The 21183-nt window shown below is 47.5% G+C and overlaps 2 long non-coding RNA genes across 2 annotated transcripts; both read right to left on the reverse strand.

Annotated features, from left to right (window-relative positions):
• Positions 1–1570: 1570 nt before the first annotated feature.
• LOC139829430 (uncharacterized) lies at positions 1571–12828 on the reverse strand. Its single transcript, XR_011741903.1, has 2 exons — positions 12638–12828; positions 1571–2738 (listed from the first exon to the last, which is right to left on the reverse strand). It is a non-coding gene; the product is annotated as an uncharacterized lncRNA (long non-coding RNA).
• On the reverse strand, positions 3819–5625 carry LOC139829431 (uncharacterized). The gene is made up of 2 exons (XR_011741904.1): positions 4509–5625; positions 3819–4365 (listed from the first exon to the last, which is right to left on the reverse strand). It is a non-coding gene; the product is annotated as an uncharacterized lncRNA (long non-coding RNA).
• Positions 12829–21183: the final 8355 nt, after the last annotated feature.

Raw genomic sequence — 21183 nt, forward strand, 5'->3', positions numbered from 1 at the left:
CGTCTCCAAGGCTTTGAGCATGGGTGGTGCTTTTAGGTGGGGATGTGGGAGCATGAAGGCAGCTGGCGGGGTGGCGAGCATCGAACCACAGAAGGAACAAGAAAAGATGCTGTGGGGCAAGGAGGGAGAGCCTTGTCTTCAAAATCACCTGGTTGTGAAGAACAACCAGTGCTGGGGTCTGTCTGTGGCCTCTTCCCATTGGATGCTCTTGGAGGAGCCACTGAGTTTCTGAGCTTGCCACCTGTTTTGAATGAAGCTGGAGCTGCGTCCAGCACCGCGTGGCTCCAGACCTTTCTGGGAAGCCCCAGCAGCTGGGGATGGGCCACAGCAGCGGCACTGCCAGGCCCTGCAGGTCAGCCTGGGATGCTGGGCAGGAAGAGCCAGGGCTTGGCAGGAAAGCTCCCTGTGATGCCACCAGCCCTCCAAAACGTGCTGGCTCCCCCTGGTGACACCGGCACAGCGGAGGTGTTAACTCTTTGTTTCTCCTTATCTCTTTGAGTTTTTCTAGTTTCTTTCTTATATCTCCCCAGGACTTTGTTACAAACTGGGGGGGTCCACTCCTTGAGTCCATTTATCCTTCGCTTTTTCCTTGGATGAACTTCTCTTCATCCCAGAATTCTAGCATGATCCCCCCCAAGAGACTGTTGGGGAGTCCAAAATTCTAACATGACCCCCTCTACCCCCGCAAAGGGACTGTCAGGGGGGCACCTGCAGCAGGTCGCTCCCCTTCGACCTCTTGTGGGGATCAAACCCATGAAACCTGGCTCACAACGTGGGGCTCAAACCCATGACACAGAGAGTTCTTCACTCGCTTTGTCCCTTCAGTGGCCAAGCCCCTCGCAGGGTGTTGGAACCCCACTTAGAAGGACTCCGCGCTCGCTTTGCAACCAGGCTGCGTCTCAGCCAACAGCAGTCACAGTCACACTGCCCGACCCGGCGGTACTTACAGTCCATTCTTCCCATCAGGACCTACCCGACCCAGCAGTACTTACAGTCCACTTTTCCCGTCGGGACCTTCGTGCACTCTGGATTACGGGTAAACTGCAGTATTCAGGGGGAGCGAGCTCCATTCTTTCCCTTCCGCTTTAATTTTGAATAATGTTGGTAGCTCTCCGCACAGCCGAGTCCAAGGGCCACTATTGAAGTGGGGCGCCTCCCTTGAACCTGAGGTAACACAGAGCTATCCAAGGTTATCATGTTGAGGTCGCCAATTGAAACAAATAACTTAGGCTTTTTCTATGGATAAACAACGTTTTATCCAATTCCTTAATTGTATTCCTTAAACACGTGTTCATTAGAGCAGAAGCAAAACAGCGCTGGGTGAGTGGGGGATTCGCTCCGGCCAACACGCGCACCTTTTAACAATAAGAAGTGTGCTTAAATACAGTAAGGTGTTACATATTCGTAATGACCCCAGGAACGCCTCTACAGATTGATAAGCTTTCACGCTTCTTATTAAAATAAGTCTCAGATAACCATTTCCACAGTCTCCTCCTTGACCCCTCCCTGTTACGCCTGCGCAGTGCCATGAAGATTGGGGAGCCCCGGAGTCAAAGATGGGTCCTCATGGAGCGATGATCAATGCTCGTTTTATTGCAATTCTGATTCTGTTCTACAGGGTTAGTCCAGGGTAGACGCGACATATGACACATCATAACTAGCTACAAAGTAATGTTCACGCGGTACAGCAATAGCACATCTTTGTTCTACAAGACAGCATACCTTTGTTCTATAACCTCTTTTCGTGTTTTACTTCTTAATAAGTTTCTTTCTATTGATTACCCAAGGACAAATCCTTGCCGTCCGACACGTACGCTGGGTTGTGCAAGTGGGACTGGAAAAGTACTGAGTGCCCTGTTTCTTCAAGCATATTCTCTACAGTGTCACTTGGTGATTTTGAGGAGGGGTCTTTGGATGAAGGCTCCTTCAGCTTCGTCACAGTGAACCTTTTACCTTTGGCTCATTATGCTGAATTGGCTGGAACCCAAGCTGCCAAGTCGACCGAAATCAGAATGGCGCCCCCTTTTTGCTGTAAATCTTGGCTATCTCTTCTCCTCAAGGTTACAGCTGGTGCTGTGAAACTTCTTCTCTCGGCATTCAATGAGGTTCTGTTTATTTCCTTAACTGGTTACATACAGCTCTAAACTAGATATTCATTATGTGGCTTAAAGTGCTAGTTCGTTAGTAGGCCCTTGGAATGTGGTTGGGTAACCCTTAAAATGTTAGTTCCCTCTATCAATATAACTTCATAAACAAGTTTCATAACTTTTTGCATAGAACTTAACCACCTTTTCCTTTTTCCAGGTTCAGAGCCTGTGCCTCATTTGGTTATATCTGTAAACACTGAACATCTCCTCAGCAGGAATCACAGCTGCATTTCTCACAATCATGGGCAGCTCTGGTGCCCTTCACGCCAGAACCTGGGCCACATGTGGCAGCGATGGGGGGGCTGTAAGACCCTAAAGCCCATGGCAAGCACAGCTGAAGCTGCACGGCTGCCCTGGGCAGCTCTTGCTGCTCCCTGGGTGCTCCCCCACGGGATGCCCCCTCCCTCTGGGCTCCACGCTGCTATCGTGCTGCCCTCAGACCTGTGAGAAGATGAGCAAGTTTAAGGAGGCGCATTCCAGCCTGGCAGAGGACATGCGTGCAATGCAGGAGGCGCATTCCAGCCTGGTGGAGGACATCCGGGAGATCCAGGAGATGCTTGGCCTGGTGAGGACAGGGCTTCCCTCCAGGATCTGTGGGAGGAGATGAGCAAGTTTAAGGAGGTGCAGTCCGGCCCGGCAGAGGACATGCGGGCCATGCAGAAGGCGCGTTCTGGCATGGCAGAGGACATCCAGGAGATGAAGGAGACGGCTTGGCCTGGTGAATGTCCGCTGGTGCCCCGGGAGGGAGCTGGGCCCTCGTCCCCTCCCCACTTCTCTCCCTGTCAGCCTGTGCCCCTGCCCCACGGCCATCGGTGTCACCAGCATGAAGGGCAGCAGGAGGGAAGAGTGGGAAGGGTGTCCCAAGAGTTGCTAAGGCACTTTTGAACTAGAGAGCCATCCAAACAGAACCATGGGCAGGGAAGGAGGGGAGATAAAGCTCTGCCCGTGCAATTCAGCCGCAGCACAGCCCTGGCCAGCGTCCCCCTGCCTCGTGCCCTGCTTCATTTGGGGTCCCAGGCCAGGGCGTTGGGAGCGGGGGCTCCCCTGAGAATCGCACTGGAAGAATTTTCTAGGTATTATTTCTAGGGTGGGGGGGAGCACACACTGCTGGGGAGGGCACTGGCCCTTGAGAGCCTCTAGATGGTCTTTTCTCCCCTCATTTTTTTAAAAATATATATCTAAAGTATAAAAATCCAGAGAGAAGGAGCAGCAGCACAGAGGTGGGCGCTGGGTGGGGGGGTTTCTTAATGCTCCCTCCCACCTGCATCGCTGCAGTGGGGCGGGAGAGGAAGGGGAGACAAATAACAAAGCAATCAATGGCTGGAGGCAGCTGTCGGCACCCGGATCATGGCTATGGGGGCACCCTGGATTGGGGGCACACAGCCACTGGGGCCCCTGCCTCTGCATGTCCCAGACCCCTGATGAAGCCCCCAAAGTGCTCCCCTCCTCCGGCTCCTGAAATCAGCACGGCTTCTTGCACAGACCCCCGGGGCCCCCTCACCCGTCCTCCCTCCCTTGACACCCCCAGGGCCCAGGGGGATTTTACAAGGTGATGTCCCTCCTGTCACTGCCACTGCCACTCATGGCCCTTCCCAGGGGAGGGGGGAGCTGGGGGGGTTTTAGTCTTCAAATCAATCTTGCTTATAAAAAGAAAACAAAAAAACAACCAAGACAGGTTGAAGGTTCATTATTAATGCAAAAATAAGAAAAATAATTTAAAGAAACCCCCACTCTTTAAACCCCAGGTCCCCCACGCTCCATACACAGCACAGGGACTGATCCACTCCCCAGCTCATGCGGTTCTGACTGGGCAGGCCGGGCTCCATTGATGGATCCTCTGGTGTTCACCAACCGGGTACAACTGCTCAAGGGAAACCCCATTGTTCAAGGTTCCACCACCCACTGTCCTTCATGTGTATTTTACAGCTCCATTTCCCAGAGGCTGGTGCCCGGCAGGGGCTGTGATCCACCCACGCAGTGCCACGCTCTGCCCCACGTGTCTGAGCTTGTTTCAGAAATGAGTCCCACTGTGAGACTCAGTTCTCTCTGGGTGCTGTGTCAGCACAGCCTTGCTGTCCACGGCCCAGGACAGTGCTCTGGGCAGTGGCATCGGGCACTGGGCATCTTTCAGCCATCCAGTGGTTACTTCCACCATTGTCAGCACGTGGTGTTTACCTTGGCAGGTTTGTGGGAGTGTGATCCAGTCAATCTGCCAGGCCTGCTCAGATGTGTATCGAAGCCACCACCCTCCATCCCACAGCAGCTTTAACCGTTTGTCTTGTTTAATTGCAGCACAACAGTGTCCGTAGTGAAGCCCACCCCTCGATCACGAGCCCGTGTACGTGTTGCAGCTCTGATGACCTGAGCCATCAGGGCTCACCGGGCTACCAACAGTTGCTACTTCGCATCCACCTCAGCCACTTCCATTTTAGCAGCGGCATCGCCCTGCTGGTTGTTTTCATGTTCCTCAGTGGCCACATTTTCTGGCCCATGAGCACCTGCGTGATGGACTTTTCCAAGCAGACTCTCTAGCCTGGCAGCCAGAGAGGCTGTTTGAAAAAGATGGACTCACTTTGAAGCTATTGTACCTCTGCAAGCAGAAACCACCCATTAACGCACCTCTTAGCACTTCAAAAGGGCACGACATAATTTAAAGTGATGAGGGTTAGACACCTCTCCCAGCGCACAAACAGCCCCCGGCCTCGGTCATTCGCAAGACAGCGACCCTGCAACACAAGGCGTTTTGCAGTCTGCGCTTCAGCAAGACGGAACCCGTAACTGCGGTGCAGTGCATATTTCAAGGGTGTTTTGGCGTTGATCTGTCAATGCCAAAGAGCACTCATGGTTGGTACCGACAATTTGAGGCAACAGGCTGTATCTGAGGGGAAGAGCACAGTGCAGCCACGCACTTGAGAAGAAAATGTGAGACGAGCTCAAGAGTTTTCCGCGGAACATGCACCAGTCCCCTCGTCCTGCCAGCCGAGAACTCGGTGATCCCTCATTTGACTGTCCAGTGTGTATTAAGGTGACATTCAATCGTGAGGCCACACGGGTTGAACTCAGACAGGCCGTTCGTGCAGGTGACAAAGCGTGCAGAATTTAGGGATGCGAAGTTACAGAACGTGGAGGACGCAGCTTCTGCCGCGTTTGATTTTTAGTGGTGAAGCGACGTTTCGTCCAAGTGGTCGTGCTGCCTGTCACAACGTGCACATACGATGATCGGAGAATCCACACGGAACAGTAGAGCACAGGCATAATTCTTCAGAAGTGAACGTCTCAAAACCCCCACACCAGAAAGATTTTTATTAGAGAAGTCTCACGATCGTAAGCCCGTATTTTATTAGAGACTTGTCCCAGCTGCCCGCAGAATATTTCATTTTTAGTAGAGATGCAGTGCATCCCCCTCCCCACTCCCCTGGGTATTATTTTTATCAGCTTTTGCTTTATCCCCTCCTATAATGGTTGCTGTGTTCCTTGAGCAATGCTTAGTGCTGTGGAGTCTTGGAAGAAACTTTGAGGGAAAATGCAGCACAGGTATAAAGTATCATTGACTCCAGTGATGTAGTGATTGACGTGGATACCTGCTGGGGACCAAGAAGGTGGGGAGATGCTGGTGGTGGTGGCCACGAAAGGAGAAGAAGAACAATGAACATGAAAACTCAAGAAATGAGACTTCCCTGAACCACAGGTGAGATCCCAGAGGAGGAGAGTTGAAGGGCAAAGGAGTTCAGGACAACTGGCAGTTTTTCAAACCCTATTCAGTGCAAACGGTGCCAATAATAAAGCGAAGATCGCAAGCGTAACAAGAAACCAATCTGGCAGAATCACAGGCTCTTCTGCACCCTTGTGATCCTCCAGCTGAAAATAAAAGGAAAAGCACAAGAAGACAGGGTCATAATCAGAAAGGTCAAGGCAGAAAATCAGATAAAACTAACAAAGGACATCCAAAAGGGCTAACAAGGAAGAGCCCAGACAGGAGTAGGGAGAGGACAGGTCAGAGATATTGAATCTAAATGCAATGTTTTCACTTGGATGGTTAAACCCACACACATACACACCCGGCTGAGCCGCTCACCAGGGTCCGCACCCATCTCACCCCACCGACCACCTTCACATTTCCTCCTAGAAAAGCCTCAGGTTGTTACAGTGCTGGCAGAGCAGCACAGAAAGGCACCAAGACTTCATTTTTACCATTCACAGGGGCATGAATTAGGTGTATTCTCTCATGTCCTGTCCCTCACCCCATCTAGAGGGTTATTTCAAGAGCTCCTGGAAGACAGGCAGGCCCAAAGGTCAAGAAACCAGCAAATAATCTAATCGGAAGGAAACAAGGAAGCTTGGGTCACAATGTATTAATTCTGGAAACAAAAAATAAGCAGATTGAAACACTGGGAGAAGAGATTATTAACTCAGCAGAACAAGGACGGGTGGCTGGCGATGGACAGAGACTCTGAACTTTCAGGCTCAGGTCCTGAGTTTCACAAACCTGCAGTGTCCACTCCTTTAATATCATAAAATTTATATTTCCCTGAAGAATTTAGGCCCTTGAGTCAAGTTACTTAATGAGAAGAAACTTTTGTTTTAATCTATGTTTTCAGTTTCTTCTTAATTTTTTTTTAAAAGACCTCTTTAATTAGCCCTCCTGTTACTCATCTCTTCATTTTGCAGGGCTTACTGTGATTGCTGGCTTTTGGCCACACACTTATTCAGCTCATCCGAACAGAACTTCAGCTGTTGCCTGTAAGTTAGAGCTGGACATCCAAGTACAGGTATAAACACCAGAAAGTTACAGAAGAAGAAATATGAACCAATTTCTTTACAGGATATCTCACTCTGTCTGGTTTGCCGCCTCCTCAGACGCAAAAATAATAAACCCTATTAATTTAAGTCTTATTTAGCTGTTCCATCTCTCTGCAATAATTGATTGGGCTTTAGACACTCAGCCAGAAAACACAATCAAATCAGGTTTGCCTGGTGACTGCGCCATAGCAGTGCCAGAAACCCCCAGTCCCCACACTTGCCCTAATTGATTAAAACATTTGGTCACTCGCACATTTCTATATAGACAATTAAGCTAAAGAGACACTACAAACGCAGCAAGACCAGCTGAGAGCAATAATGGATCTTTTCAGTCTATTTTTCTAGGGAGAATTATGACTTAGCGATGTTGCAGTAACTAAAGCGGGTTTTGTCTCCCCTTTGCTCCCGATGCAGCAGCCTCAGGAGCTCAACGCTGCACAATCGCTGCCTTGCAGGGAACCACACCAACGAATTATCTGCTTTTCCTGCCCTCCAAAAAAGCTGCCACGTGCTAAATCTGCATCTGTTTGGCATCTATCAGGGCTGTAGCACTTCCAGGAATGAGGGGGAAGGGCTCCAGTGCAGAGTCAAGCCACATTTTTTACAAATACCCCCAATTTTCTGAGTGTGTTTGGATGCTGGCTCCGCACGTGCCGGCTGGCACGGGGCCAAAATGTGTCAGTCACAACCAGGCAAACACAACGATACCCAGTTCCCAGGAAAGTGGCTGAACTGCAGCATTTCTTGCCAAAGTGATGCACAGAGAACAAACAGGCTCCTCGGACTCTTCCTCAGAGATCTTGGGGGAGCTGCAGCGGTCGGAAACATTGGCAGAATCTACAAGTGTCAAAAGCCTAAAAGAAGAGATCCAGAAAAAGAAAAAGAATTGCAGCCGCCTTATCTGCAACTTTGTGCACACGAGACAAGAACGGTGAGGCATGACATTTGTATTAAAAACATTTTGCCAACAGTAGATCCAGACTATCACTTCATACGTCTCCAATGGCACAGGTGGTACCTGCTAATAGAAGGTAACGTTTATCCTACCCAGTCACTGGTCCCTGCAGTTCTACATTCAGTCTTGCGTGACTAAGAATCTGCAAACGTGGTTTAAAGCAGAAAGCGTACAGCTAGTCCTGGCTGGAGGATTAGTAAGCTGTGCTGACATGCAACCAGTAGAGAGGAGCGTGGGTATGGAATTCCTGTCTCCCTGCACCAAATCAAATGACCAGCACAGCTCACAGCCACACAGAGGCTGTAACACCCCAACCACAGGGTCTAAAAAAGAAACAACAAGCAGAGAAAGCTTCAGTTCTGCTTTACATCAAGCTTAAGGTGTGCATGATGTGAGACTTGAGATGAGTGTCAAAATTAACCTTTAAGTCTTCCTCCTCAGTAGAGATCTGAGAAGACAGGCAGCTGCAGTGCATATGGAAAATCCAGCAGCTGAAAACCCATTTCACCTGCAGCAGGTCAATAGTCATAGAATCATTTTGGTTGGAAAAGCCCCTCAAGATCAGGGAGTCCAACCATAACCCACGCCTGGCACTGCCCCATGTCCCTGAGAACCTCATTTAAACACCTTTTAAACCCCTCCAGGGATGGTGACTCCAGCACTGCCCTGGGCAGCCTGCTCCAATGCCCCACAGCCCTTTGGGGAAGAAATTGTTCCCCACATCCAACCTCAGCCTCCCCGGTGCAACTTGAGGCCGTTTCCTCTGCTCCTGGCGCTTGTTCCTGGGGAGCAGAGCCCGACCCCCCTGGCTCCAAGCTCCTTTCAGGCAGTTCAGAGATCAGAAGGTCTCCCCTCAGCTCCTGTTCTCCAGCTGAACCCCCCCAGGTCCCTCGTGAAGTGGTTTGGGATGGAAGGGACCTTAAAAATCACCTAGTGTCCACCCCCCAGCCATGGGCAGGGACACCTTCCACTGGACCAGGTTGCTGAGCATCCCAACATGGCAAAAAGTCCAGAAGAAAACCCAAAGACACCTTCCGGCACAGATCTCTACACCACCAAAAACTCATTGCAAGAAAAGGCTTGGAAAGCATACACAAAAAGGCATAATTACAAAGGAATGAAGTAGAGCAGTGGTTGAAAAATGCCCAGAAGTCACAAGAAAGACTCAGCCATCCTCCTCCAAAAATGCAGCCACCATGAGCTCGGTTATAGCCCATCTGATGTCACATTGTGCTTCACAAACTCCTCAACGACCTCCAGAGGGCTTTTCTTCTGAGGAGGGAAATACACAGCTGGCAAATCAGTGTGGGTCTACCAAGCAACCTCCACAAAAGCCCTGGGGTTGGAAGCAATGATTGTCTGTTAAAGCTGAAACATTTCGGTGCAGAAAAGGGAGCTTCACAGCAGGAGATCTTTACAGGGGGTAAAAACGTCCCAGTTTCCCGCTGTTTTACAGGAGTGTGCCGGAGCCGAAGGTCAGACACAGCGGCAAATCCATCACCACCGACTTCAGGAGCATTGGCTGGAACACAATTGCTGCACTTGAGCCACCACCCAAAAGAATGTTCTGACTAAAGCGAGAAAATGTCACTGTTGGTGAAAGGAACCTGTTCAAATTATTTCAGCTTTTTATACCAGAATAGAAGTGGAATCCGGGCAGCGGAATTTTTCAGTTTGCCCAAGTGCGACAGGAGAAAACTCCAGTTTCATTCCTAGGGCTGCTCAGTCTTTGAGAAACCCTTGAAAGGCCACCAAGAGCTATTCTTTAGGCTTCCTCTTTCCCTTAAAAGAAAAGAAAGCGCTGTTGAAAAGTATAAAAGGCTTGAGATTTGTGGAAGGGTTTGCTTCCGTGAACTGAAAGCAGGAGTGAGAACACGAGAGGGGATATTACAGGGCTCTACTTGACACGCAAAAATACTGCAGTCGCAAAATGGATGGAAAGCTTGGTCTTTCCGTGATGCTGCTTCAGATCCTTCTCGTCATACAGGAAACTAAGAACACCTTGGACATTTTTAACACGTAGTAAAAGCCTGCTAAGGTCAGTGAAAAATGCAGCTGCTTCAGCAGGCAAGCCAAGCCGAACCTGGTGTCAAGAAAACGGGACTGGCAGAGTTCAGGGCTGGGAATGCCAGGAGCTGTAAGAAATACCAACCTCAACAGCTGAGCAGAAAAGAGCTAACAAATTGTTAGGATCTGGCTTTTTGCCTAAACCCAGATGCCCATTTTAATCCAAGAGCCCCTTCTGCTTTGCAGCAGGGGACAACAGGAATAACAAAAATTTCCAATACATAAGCGCATAATTTCTTGTCAAACTAAGCCTATGATGGGGTGTCGAACATTTTCACCGGAGGCCACAGCAGCCCCGCAGTTGCATTCAAAGGGCCGAATGTAATTTGAGGATTTGGCCCACAGGGCTTGTGTTTGTTATGTGCATCGTGCTCCTTTATCGCCGACTCTGTCTCGTAACACAAAAGACATACTGGCTTTTCCTCCCTGAAACACAAACACGTATTTGCTTTCCCATCTATCAATAAATCGCCTTCCTTCCGCATCAATCTTCCTCTTACTGGACATTTTGAGATTCAAATTGCTCCACCAAAGACGGTAAGATGTGTCACCTAAGTAAAAGATCTAGATGATACTTTCACCTCCATCAACTAGTACTGAAGAAAAACCAAAATCCTGGACCTTTCACAATAAGCCCCGTGGTAAGTCAGAACGCTTGCTGAGCCTGTCGCAAAACATCTGCCATGAAGATCTCACATTGGTGACCTCCACTAGTGGCAACCACGGCAAACCGTGTGTTACGGAAGTGAGGCCATGGGTATCGACCACACGGCAGCTCATCCCATTTCAATCCCTCCCCCAAATCTACCTGCAAGTTCTTGAGAGCTCCTCTCACCCAGGTGAGATGGAGAAGAGACATCCGTCCCTCAGCCCAAGTAGATTCACTAATTCCTACATTGGCTTCGCCATCCCAGGCTGCTCCCTTGAATTCTTGAATTAGATTCTGGAGGAACTGTTACTCTTTTAGCAACTAATTTGAATGAAAAAAACCTATTGCTATAATAAAAGCATTCTGAAACTAATAGACACTGGCAGATCATCTTCTCAGGCCATTTTGTCCATTAACAGCAGCTGTGTCACACACCTGTGCTGTTAGATTGCCCACAGAAGAATTCAGAAGACCTATGAAGATGTCACATATTTCCTTATTTGCAGAACAGAATCTACAATGATTATTGAAGTGTATCACCACTATCCACATAAAATAAATGAGAGATACTCCATAGATAGTGTGAGGACATCACTATCATCTGTATCACACTTGACTGATGAGTTCTCTGCCCTTACCTGAAGTTTGAGGCCAAACTTTTGCCAAGAGATTTTAGATTTAAAACCCATCACCATCCGCCAGAACAATCCTAAGAAAACAGAACTAACCAGCCACCTCCAAAAACCATCTTCCAACTGCTCTTGGACACTGCACCCAAGAAAAAGACCAGCAAGACAAAATCCCCTCAAAGGGTCCCCACGGGGAGGTTGGGAAGACACAAGAGCGCACGCAGTTCACGTTTGGGCTGCAAAGCAAGCAGAAAAGAAAAATCCAAATAAAACCACAGGATGGGACTCGAGAACAGGTTGTGTCACAGAAGAACCAGTTTCCCGGTCCCAGCTCCCCTGCCAGGGCCAGAGCAACGGGACCCTGGGCTTTCCCCTCACACCCATCTACTCTCCCCACGAAAGGACATCTGGGTTCCTCCAGCGCCCACCACAGCCCAGCCTCATATCCAGCTATCGCTCCCAATAAATCATTTGGCAAATCAAGGAGCGGTTAAAACTAACGATGGTGAACAACCCACCAGAGCACAGGTCTGTGCTGACTTTACAGCAGCAGGGAAGTCTAAAAGACAATCAATATTTTTGCACCCATAAAATAAGAGGACACTGAAGGAATATCTGTGGAGTCACACTGGGGGTTTGTTTGGGGTTTTTGCTGCTCTTGTTTTTAGTTTGGGTTTTTTTTTTGGTTGTTTTGTTTGTTTGGGCCCATTTTGGTTTTGGTTGAGTGCCTTTTTTTCCCCCAGTCATCTTTCCTATGAGAACAGCAGCTTGAGCCTCCCTCTAAGGCTGAAGAAAGATTTAAATGTACTTCCTGGGAAAAAGAAAACCACACAAAAAACCCACCACCCAAACTTTGAGCCCAGCAGGAACTGTTTCAAGCAGCTACAAGCAACTGCAGAAACAAATAAGAACGTGTTAGGCTGTACCTACTAATCACCACAGGAGACACTAATATGAAAAGTGCTTCTATCTGCATTTTAGTTCCTGACACCTACCTGAACAGATTAAATTACTAAAGCGTTCACACAGCAAAATGGAAGCACTGCAAATAGAACCCAGCCAAATACCTGAACCATCAGCCTCTCTCCAGCTCTGTGTTGCTTGCAGGCACTTAGTTTGTGCTGTATTTGTATTTTTATGCAAGACTGAACACTGATGGAAAGGGAATCAGCATTTTCTCAGGCTGCAAGATTGGCTAACAACCTCCTTTCCCATTTCAAGGGGCAGCACACTTGCTTCAAAACTGCACTGCCTGTGCCCTAAACCCAGTCCACACAAAGGCTGCAAATCTCACACAAGCTACCAGTTATCATTCAGTTTTGGAGCATTTTGGGAAGCTCAGCCTTTCAGCGGAGCAGAAACTTCAGAAAGGTGCAGAGCAGATACTTACAGTGTTGTAATGATCGACATAAACCGCATTTCCCAAGCCAAACACAGCGTATCTCAGGCCTTTCAGATACGTTTTCCCAAAGCGAAAGTCACGCGCTGCCTCTTCTAACCCCTTGCAGAACCACGCTGCACTCTCGGTTGGCTGCCCGTCAGTGTACGTAGCTACCAAGAACACACAAACGTTCCTGCCGGTTGTCTAATAATATCAAGAGAATAGAAGAGATCGGTGCATTTCTCAGAACGCTTCCCATTAGTAAGACAACTGGAACACATGGGGAGTTGGAAGAAGTTAAAAGATGAGGTTTTTTCTAAGTGGGATTTTGGTGTGGGATGCTGCAGGTGATAACCCCAACAGTGGCGAACGGCCATCCCCCCTGCAGAGACGCCTTAAATTAGCCAGGAGAGATCAAACTGTCTGTCTGCTGCTTCACAGAGGTGGTACAAGAGAACAGAACATCTCCCTTCCCCACCCCAATCGACAGCTTCTTGAGCAGACTCTTGCAGCAATCAAGTTTCTCACTGATTCAAAAAAACAACTATCAATATTCACAGAAGAAAAATGCCTCAAGGATTACTCCATCTAAATATGACCAGCAAGGAGTTTTTAGCTTATGAGCCTGTGAAGGCTGCAAATTGTCACCATCTGCTTGTTCTGGCTTTGAACCCTTCCCTGGGGATACAGAGACAGAACAGAGGGACCTGGTGCAACCGCTCTCACTGAACTCACACCTGAGTTACAGAACCAGCTCATACCAAGTCACTGTCACCATCAAAATACTCTAGGCAATCCTCTCCTAGGAATATTCAAAATTTAGGTGTTTTCTGCTGAGGGTTGATGGGCTACACTTATACAGAAGGGAAGCGACTTTTAACACACAGCATTGGGAATTTCCAGAATAATAGGAGAGAAATACAAGGGGAAAAGAGCCTTCGCAACACAAGGAAAAGCTTTTCTTTATTAGTCATATTTATAAGGTACTTACCTCCTCTGGATCATAATCTCCCATGCTGATGACTTCCACAGGCAAACAAAGTGAAATAACGGCTTCAGCCAGACCTCTGGCAAACCTCCAAAAAAAAAAAAAAAATAGGAATTTATCAATTGCTTCAACCCAAGCATGGTAGCGACCAAACAACCCCCACACGCCCAGTCACAAGACACCTCCCACAACAGAAAGAACAAAGACATCCGAGAACTGGACACTGGACCTAGAATTCCTCATGTTAAGAAAAAAAAAAATCAAGTATATTGGCTGCAAGAAGAGAGTGACATGAATTTTAATGACTAATGATTTCACATTTACACACACCATTTTTTTCAAAAGCACCTAAACCAGTACTTGTCTCTGAGAAGACCCGCTCGCAACTACGGGTACGGCAAGAGTAAACTTTAAACTTCATCATCAATGTCTCTACTGCATGCGCCATTTAAAGCAAGTAGAAAAAAATGTTATTTTTACATAATTTTACGTTATCTTTCATGTTGGGCAATGACTTCTCATGAGCTAATGAACTTTCTGATGTTTACACTGTGCAATACTTCTAAGGCAAGCAACAGACTTGAGTCTCAATATTTCAAATTACTTCATGTAGGTGGGGAAAAAAAAAAGTAACTGATACCTTTGCTGTGCCAGTCTGAGACCCATAGAAAATCTTTACTTTGCCTCCAGGGTGGCTGATCCATTTACGAGTTTGTCTTCTATTCCTTCAGAAGAAGCTGGATTCCCATTGGATTTTTCACCCTAAGAAACAAGCACCACTTCTCATTCAATCCCTTTTCAAAGTGATGTTAACCCCATTCTCCCAAAACCACTTAAAACACCTATCCTGTGAACAGACTCTCAGCACTAATTAAATGAGGCTATCAAAGCATTTTAGCTTCTCACACCCAGAGAAAGACACAACCACGTCTCTGAACTAGGCCACGCTCCAATAAACTCAGGTCACACGCAGCCGGATCCAGCTGAACGCAGGAACCTCCCAACTCGCGCAGCAGAACTTTGCTCACCTGCGCAAGGAGCTTTTACCATCCTGAACAGCCTAATCCCACTCCCGTCCTAAAACCAGCCCAACCTCATCAGTAACATCAATGGAAAGAGGAACCCGAGAACTCCAGCACAAGTAGAGTGATTGATTTGCAGTGACAGAGCAACCCAGGCTGACACGATCTCTCAGTAACGACGGGAGAAGCGTTCAGCAGAGAGCTGCTCCAACATCAGAGCAACGAGGGCACCGAGTCACCCACAAACATGAGACCGTCCAGGCTGCGGATTATAACCCTCAGGTGCACTGAACTGTAAGGAACGTTCAAGGAAGAAACGTTGTTTTCACAAAACTGGGGAGCTGGCACCTGACCCCAGCGAGGGAAGGGACCGAGACACATCAGACTGTGAATCCTGAATGTAAAACAAAATCTCTTCAAACTAATCCCAGAATGCAAACTGACACCTGTATTTACAAGTTAATCTAGAGGGAAGGACGGCCAAAGAGCCAGGAACCCATTTTTAAATAGATCAATAAGGGAAAGGGTGTTGTTCGGATTAGATGAATGAAATACGTAAACTGAGGCAGGTGTCGGGTGCTCTGTAAACCCTGAAGAACCGACCAGTGGGCAACAGGGGAGGGAAATTGCACCCAGGGTTTGGGGGGATATAAACGGGGGCTTTTTGCCCTATTATGCGTGCCTGCCTTTAGGGAGAACACCCGGTCTTGCAAAATCATTAACAAAATGTGCTTTGCTGAGAGATCCTGCCTGGGCCTGTTCTATTGGCAAGGTGATCGTTTCCTACACGACCACACCTGGGCTCCGCAGTGACCCACGGGGGGGCCCACAGTGGGGCAGCACGTGTCACTGCACCAGTGGGGACCGTCACCCGGCAGCCACTCGCCTCCACACGCAGATTTCGGGGCCTTCTTGGACAAAAGCACTTCCATCTTCCCTTGCCTTCTTTCTGGTTTTGGTGGTGAGGAACTGAACGATGATCCAAATGCTGATCCCAATGATACAGGGAATTGACCTTCTCCCCTGGAGAAGTTGTAGAAACTGAGGGCAACAGAAAGTAGAAATTTGGAAAGGTTGTTAGATGAAGCTTGGAGAGTATTCAGTAACAGGGACAAGGAAGATTCTTGAAAGGATAAGTAAGTATGGAACTGAAGAGGTTGGAAGGCTTTGAAAGCCTTTAGAGAGAGGTCAGTATATATGTTGGGAAAATGAACGTTGGGGAAGGTACAGAGGAAGTAGGCAGAGAGAGAAACAGACAGTAGCAAGTTTTGAAAAAGACTGATGGGAACCTGGAATGAACAGAAACAAGTGGAATTTTTGGTGGATTGACAACAAGTAACAATTACATAGTAGGTAAAGGGAGTCACTGGCCAAAGTGAACGGGCATATTTTTGTGAACCTTTGAAATACAAATTGGGTAAACAAGTAGGTATTGATAAATTTCTATATATGTCCAATTCCTTCCAACCTTTTTGGGAGAAGGAATTTGGCCAGTAATAGAGAAATTAATACAAGTCAGGTTATAAACAGAATAATAAAGGACCTCTACCCAGTGGTAGCAAACACCTTTCTGACTGTATTAACTCTAATTTGATTTGGCTTACTGTTTTAGATTTGAAAGATGCCTTTTTGCCTCTCTCTCCGTGAAGCCAGCCAGACAATATTTATGTAAAACCCAGCTCACCTGGATGGTGTTGCTACAAGGATTTAAAAACAGCCCAACAGTACTAGGAAATCAGCTCGCTAAAGATCTTGAATCTTGGGAAGCCCCATCTGATGAAGGACAGATGCAACAATATGTGGATGATCGCTACCAGGACACAGAAGACATGCATAACCTGAACTGTAAGCTTATTGAACTTTGGGGGCTCCAAGGATACCAGGTATCACAGAAGACAGCCCAGATGATACAGCAACTCATGAGTAACTCATTTGGGCTATGAAATCAGCGTAGGGCAGAGGACCCTGGGCCAGGCTCGAAAGGAGGCCGTATGCCAAACATCAAAGCCTCAAACTGTAAAAGAATTACGGACCCTTCTTGGGCATGACAGAGTGGTGCCGGTTGTGTATTTATAATTATGGATTGTTTGTCAAGCCACTGTATGTGCCAGCAGCCACAGATCAGGAACACCTGCAATGGAATAAAGGAGCTACACGAGCCTTTGAAGAACTTGGTAAGGCTTTGACAGCGCCTGCTCTAGGACTCCCAGGTGTGAGTAAACCATTTTTTCTATTCTCTCACGAGAAGCAGGGAATAGCCTTGGGTACACTGGCACAGGATCTTGGCCCGTACCGACGAGCAGCGGCCTATTTCTCCAGACAATCAGATGCAACTGCAAAAGGGTGGCCGGGATGCCCGCGGGCAGTTGCTGCAGCGGTACTGAACATACAGGAGGCCCGGAAATTTACCATGGGTCAGAAAATGGCTGTGCTGGTATCCCACACGGTGCCTACAGTTCTAAAAGAAAAAGGGGGACGTTGGCTTTCCCCACAAAGATTTCTCAAATATCAAGCTAAATCATCCTCACTAACACTGTCAAGCCAGCTTCTTTCCTCAGTGACAACACTGGAAAACCAGTTCATCATAATTGCCTGGAAACCATTGAAACAACATAATCCAGCCAAGCAGATCTAAAGGACATAGGATTATGGAGAACACTGAGAACTGCCTTACGGACGAAAGCAGCAATATCCTGAACGGTGAAAGGCACGCTGGTTATGCTATAACTACTAGCCATGAAGTGATGGAATCTGGGCCTCTGTCTGAAAGTACTTCAGCACAAAAGGCAGAAATAATCGCCCTTACCTGTGCTCTGGAACTAGCCGAAGGTAAAACTGTGAACGTTTATATGGACTCTAAGTATGCTTTCAGGGTCGTGCACGGAACAATTTGGAAAGAAGAAGGACTCTTGAACTCTCAAGGCACACATATCAAACGTGCAGGAGAAATATCGGCAGCTCAACTTCCTAAGAAGGTGGCAATCATGCATATCCAGGCGCACCAGAAAGCGAGCTCGGAATTGGAAAAAAGGAAATGAGCTGGTGGACAGGGAGGCAAAACTGGTGCCTAAGCAAAAGGTAAAAGTGGAAAGTGCCCTAGTCCCCGACGGGCAGGTTATTTCAGAAGGTAAGCCAGAATATACTAAGGAAGACCAGAAACTTAGTATAGATTTAGAGGAATCATATCATGAGGAAGGGTGGGCTCACGCCCCACAAGAGAAAACTTATTGTTACCTCCTATTTAGTTTGCCCTTTAGTAGCAGAAACATTATACGAACATTTGATCAAAAATAGTAACTACAAATTGGTACACTACTGTAAGACAGGTGACACAGCAACGCGCTCTTTGCCTCCAGACTAATCCTAAGAATATACCTAAGCTAGAAATGGGTCAAATTGGGAAAGGAAACGGACCTGGGCAATAATGGTAAATTGATTTTTCGGAACTCCCAAGAAAAGGGGGGTGCTGATATTGGTTGGTACTAACTGATACCTTTTCAGGTTGGCCAGAAGCACTCCCTACCAGAACAGCAAAAGCTCGGGAGGTAACTAAAACATGAGCACAAGAAACAATACCAAGGCTTGGTGTTCCAGCTGATATATCCTCTGATAAAGGGCCACATTTTAAATCAAAAATTGTACAGCAAATCAGTCAGCACTTGAGAATAGACTGGCAACTACATACACCTTATCATTCTTCCTCCAGTGGCCAGGTAGAAAGAAAAAAAAAAAGATGAAGTGAGTCATCTAATTGAACAACAAATTGTAAATCTGGGGCAGGAGGCAAATTTGGCTTGGTCTCAATCTTCACCTTTGTCCCTCTTGCATATGAACAAGGACAAGGGCAAATAAGGGTTAAATCCTTTTGAAATCCTGGATGGGAGACCCTATAGTGTACAGAAGGGGATGTCTGCACAAGAAGGGGATGAAATTATGACTTTTTATATGGTTATATTGCGTAAACAACTTAACAAAATTGGGAAGAGTGTTTGGAACTTGGAGTAGGGGTCTGGATGGGCCAGTACATAACATCCAATTGGGCGATTATGTGTCTGTGAAGTCTCTTGCAGAAAAGGACTTTGGAATCACAACAGGAAGCCCATTTCAAGTCCTCCTGGCATCCTTCACTGCTACCAAGATTAAAGAACGGAATGCCCGAATCCATCATTCTAGAGTGAAGAAAGTCTGCAAAGCACCACGAAGGGTAACCCAGGCGCAACCTGGAAAATGCCGTTTCTTACGGTCATAACCCTAGCACACGGATGGGACGAAAATTGCCATGAGCAAGATCTGAATAAAACCATGGGGGAACGCTTTAAATTGGTGCTTTGGAATCAAAACCATCAGAGTGTATATATTACATTGCCCACTTCCGCAGAAGAAAGCTTTACATTTGTAGTAATTAACCAAAACCTTTCTGAAATTCTATCAAAGAAATTAGGTTATGTCCACCCTGACATGTTTTGGTCCTTCTGGACCTTCTGGGTAACCTTTTGGTCCCTTTGGTCCTTCTGGGTGACCAACCCAAACGGCACTTCCTACCTCAGCAAGAAGAAACCCGAAAGAGAAGACAAATGCTACAGCTGCAGTGAGCGGGGTCACCACGCCAAAGAACGCAAGCTCCCGTCGCAGCCCAGAAGATGCCATTCCTGCCGGAGCACCAGCCACATGGCTGTCAGCTGCCCCAAAAGAGCTCAGCAGCGCAGAAGACAAACACCAGGAGCCTGACTTTTGCATTAACATTAAAAATCTGTTGAAGGATAGAGATGGGTTTTCTCAGGTAGAAGTAGCCTTCTTACCTGCGGCCAGAGAAAACATAGACAATCATCACATTAGTAAAAGAATTTACTAACCTCTTAGCAAAGGGGGGAATGATACAGGGAACTGACAATTAACTAATTAACACTTGACACTTAAGGAACTAACCCTACCCCACATCACTAAAGACACTTAGAGAGCTAACCCTTTAACCCACATCACTATTGCCTAGCCTTGTTTAACTCTGTGTAACTTATTGTACGAAAAACAGGACTTCACTGACGCCTTGCAAAGATCACAATCCTCGGGTGCATCCTTGGGTGAACTAGATTACAGAAACTTGGACACAGTTTTAACCAACTCAGCAGTCTGAGACCCAACCAACTCATCACACTGGACCAAAGGTGATCGGGTACAGAGAAGAGGACCCGGGGTCACGATCACTGCGCAGCTGCAACCAGGAGGAGCCGGAGACTCTGGAAATGGTCTCCTGAACTCATTGCAATAAGAACCGCCTTCTCGGGGACAGGTTATGAATATGTACAGGTGTTCCTAAAACTTCCGTGAATATGTAACGCTTTACTGCATTTAATCAAGCTCACAGCTACTGTAATTTTACACACGTATTAGGTGAAATGATTCCCCGTGTGTCCGGCATCGTACCTAAATACATACCTTCCTTATAACCTCAAGGGTTGTAAGGTCATTCCACGCCTCACCAACAGCAACAACAGAATCAACGTAAAGTCTGTGCAGCCATAAGGACACCAGGGAAGTATAGAAGAAGTTCCACGTATCCATTGAGACATCTAGATCTGGAATAAATAACAGATTTAGCGAAAGCAGATTCCTACAGGATGAATTCAGTGTAAGCACACAAGAAAAATAATCATACAGGTTCTGTTCTAAGGAAAGGCAGAAAATACTTTTGTGCTGTGCAAGTGCCTGAAAGTAAAGAGTCCTTGCAAAACGTTCGCTGGCCTTAGTTTTGCGCGGACCTGACACAGGCAGATCTCTGGAGCTAAAAAGCTCCATGTCAGGGGAGAAATCACTGCCACAGAGGCTGCTGCCGAACACAGCCCTTGCTTGTGTACATGAGACACCACACTGGTTACAACAACAGCTTCGACCCAGAGTTTCAAGGCCAGACTGAAACCTGGAAACCTTCAAAGTACTTTTTCAGAATTCTATCATGTGGGTGACGGTTGGTTCAGAACAACCCACACTGTTCTGAACCAACTTAAAAATTCAGGGTACATAACGCTGCAGCCAGGAGTGCACCTGTGCAGTCACCGACACTACCTAGCTCAAAAAAAAAAAAAAAAGCATTTAAGAGTTTAAATAAGGTTTGTTTGCAACACTGATGGACTGAGGAACGCAGATGACAGCCTCCTGCTGTTATCCACAGTCCTCTTGGATCTTGTTTCTGCAGACGTGAGACGAGCTCAGAAACCGAGCATTTCCAAGAGGCTGGAAGCTTTGCTAACTTATTTTTCCCCTGGGCTGTTACTAATGCTAAAAAAGCTTCTTTCCCCCTCACCCCTCCACAGTTAATACTGAACCCCAAAAAAGAAAAGAGCCGAGGGGCTCCCAGGCCCGTTCAGCAGCTCATCCTGTGCCTCCAGCACGACTGGTTTATGTGGGCAGCCCACAGGGGTGGGTTTTACCCCTCCAGGGGGCTCCAGAAACCTGCAGCAGCCCAAGTACCCCACACCCTGTGCCCACCCCAGCACGCGCCATCCTGCACCCCCAGCCCATCCCTCCCGTGTTCACCCACCCCTCTAACC

This window comes from Patagioenas fasciata, chromosome 19, assembly GCF_037038585.1.
Source record: "Patagioenas fasciata isolate bPatFas1 chromosome 19, bPatFas1.hap1, whole genome shotgun sequence".
Classification (NCBI taxonomy): domain Eukaryota; kingdom Metazoa; phylum Chordata; class Aves; order Columbiformes; family Columbidae; genus Patagioenas; species Patagioenas fasciata.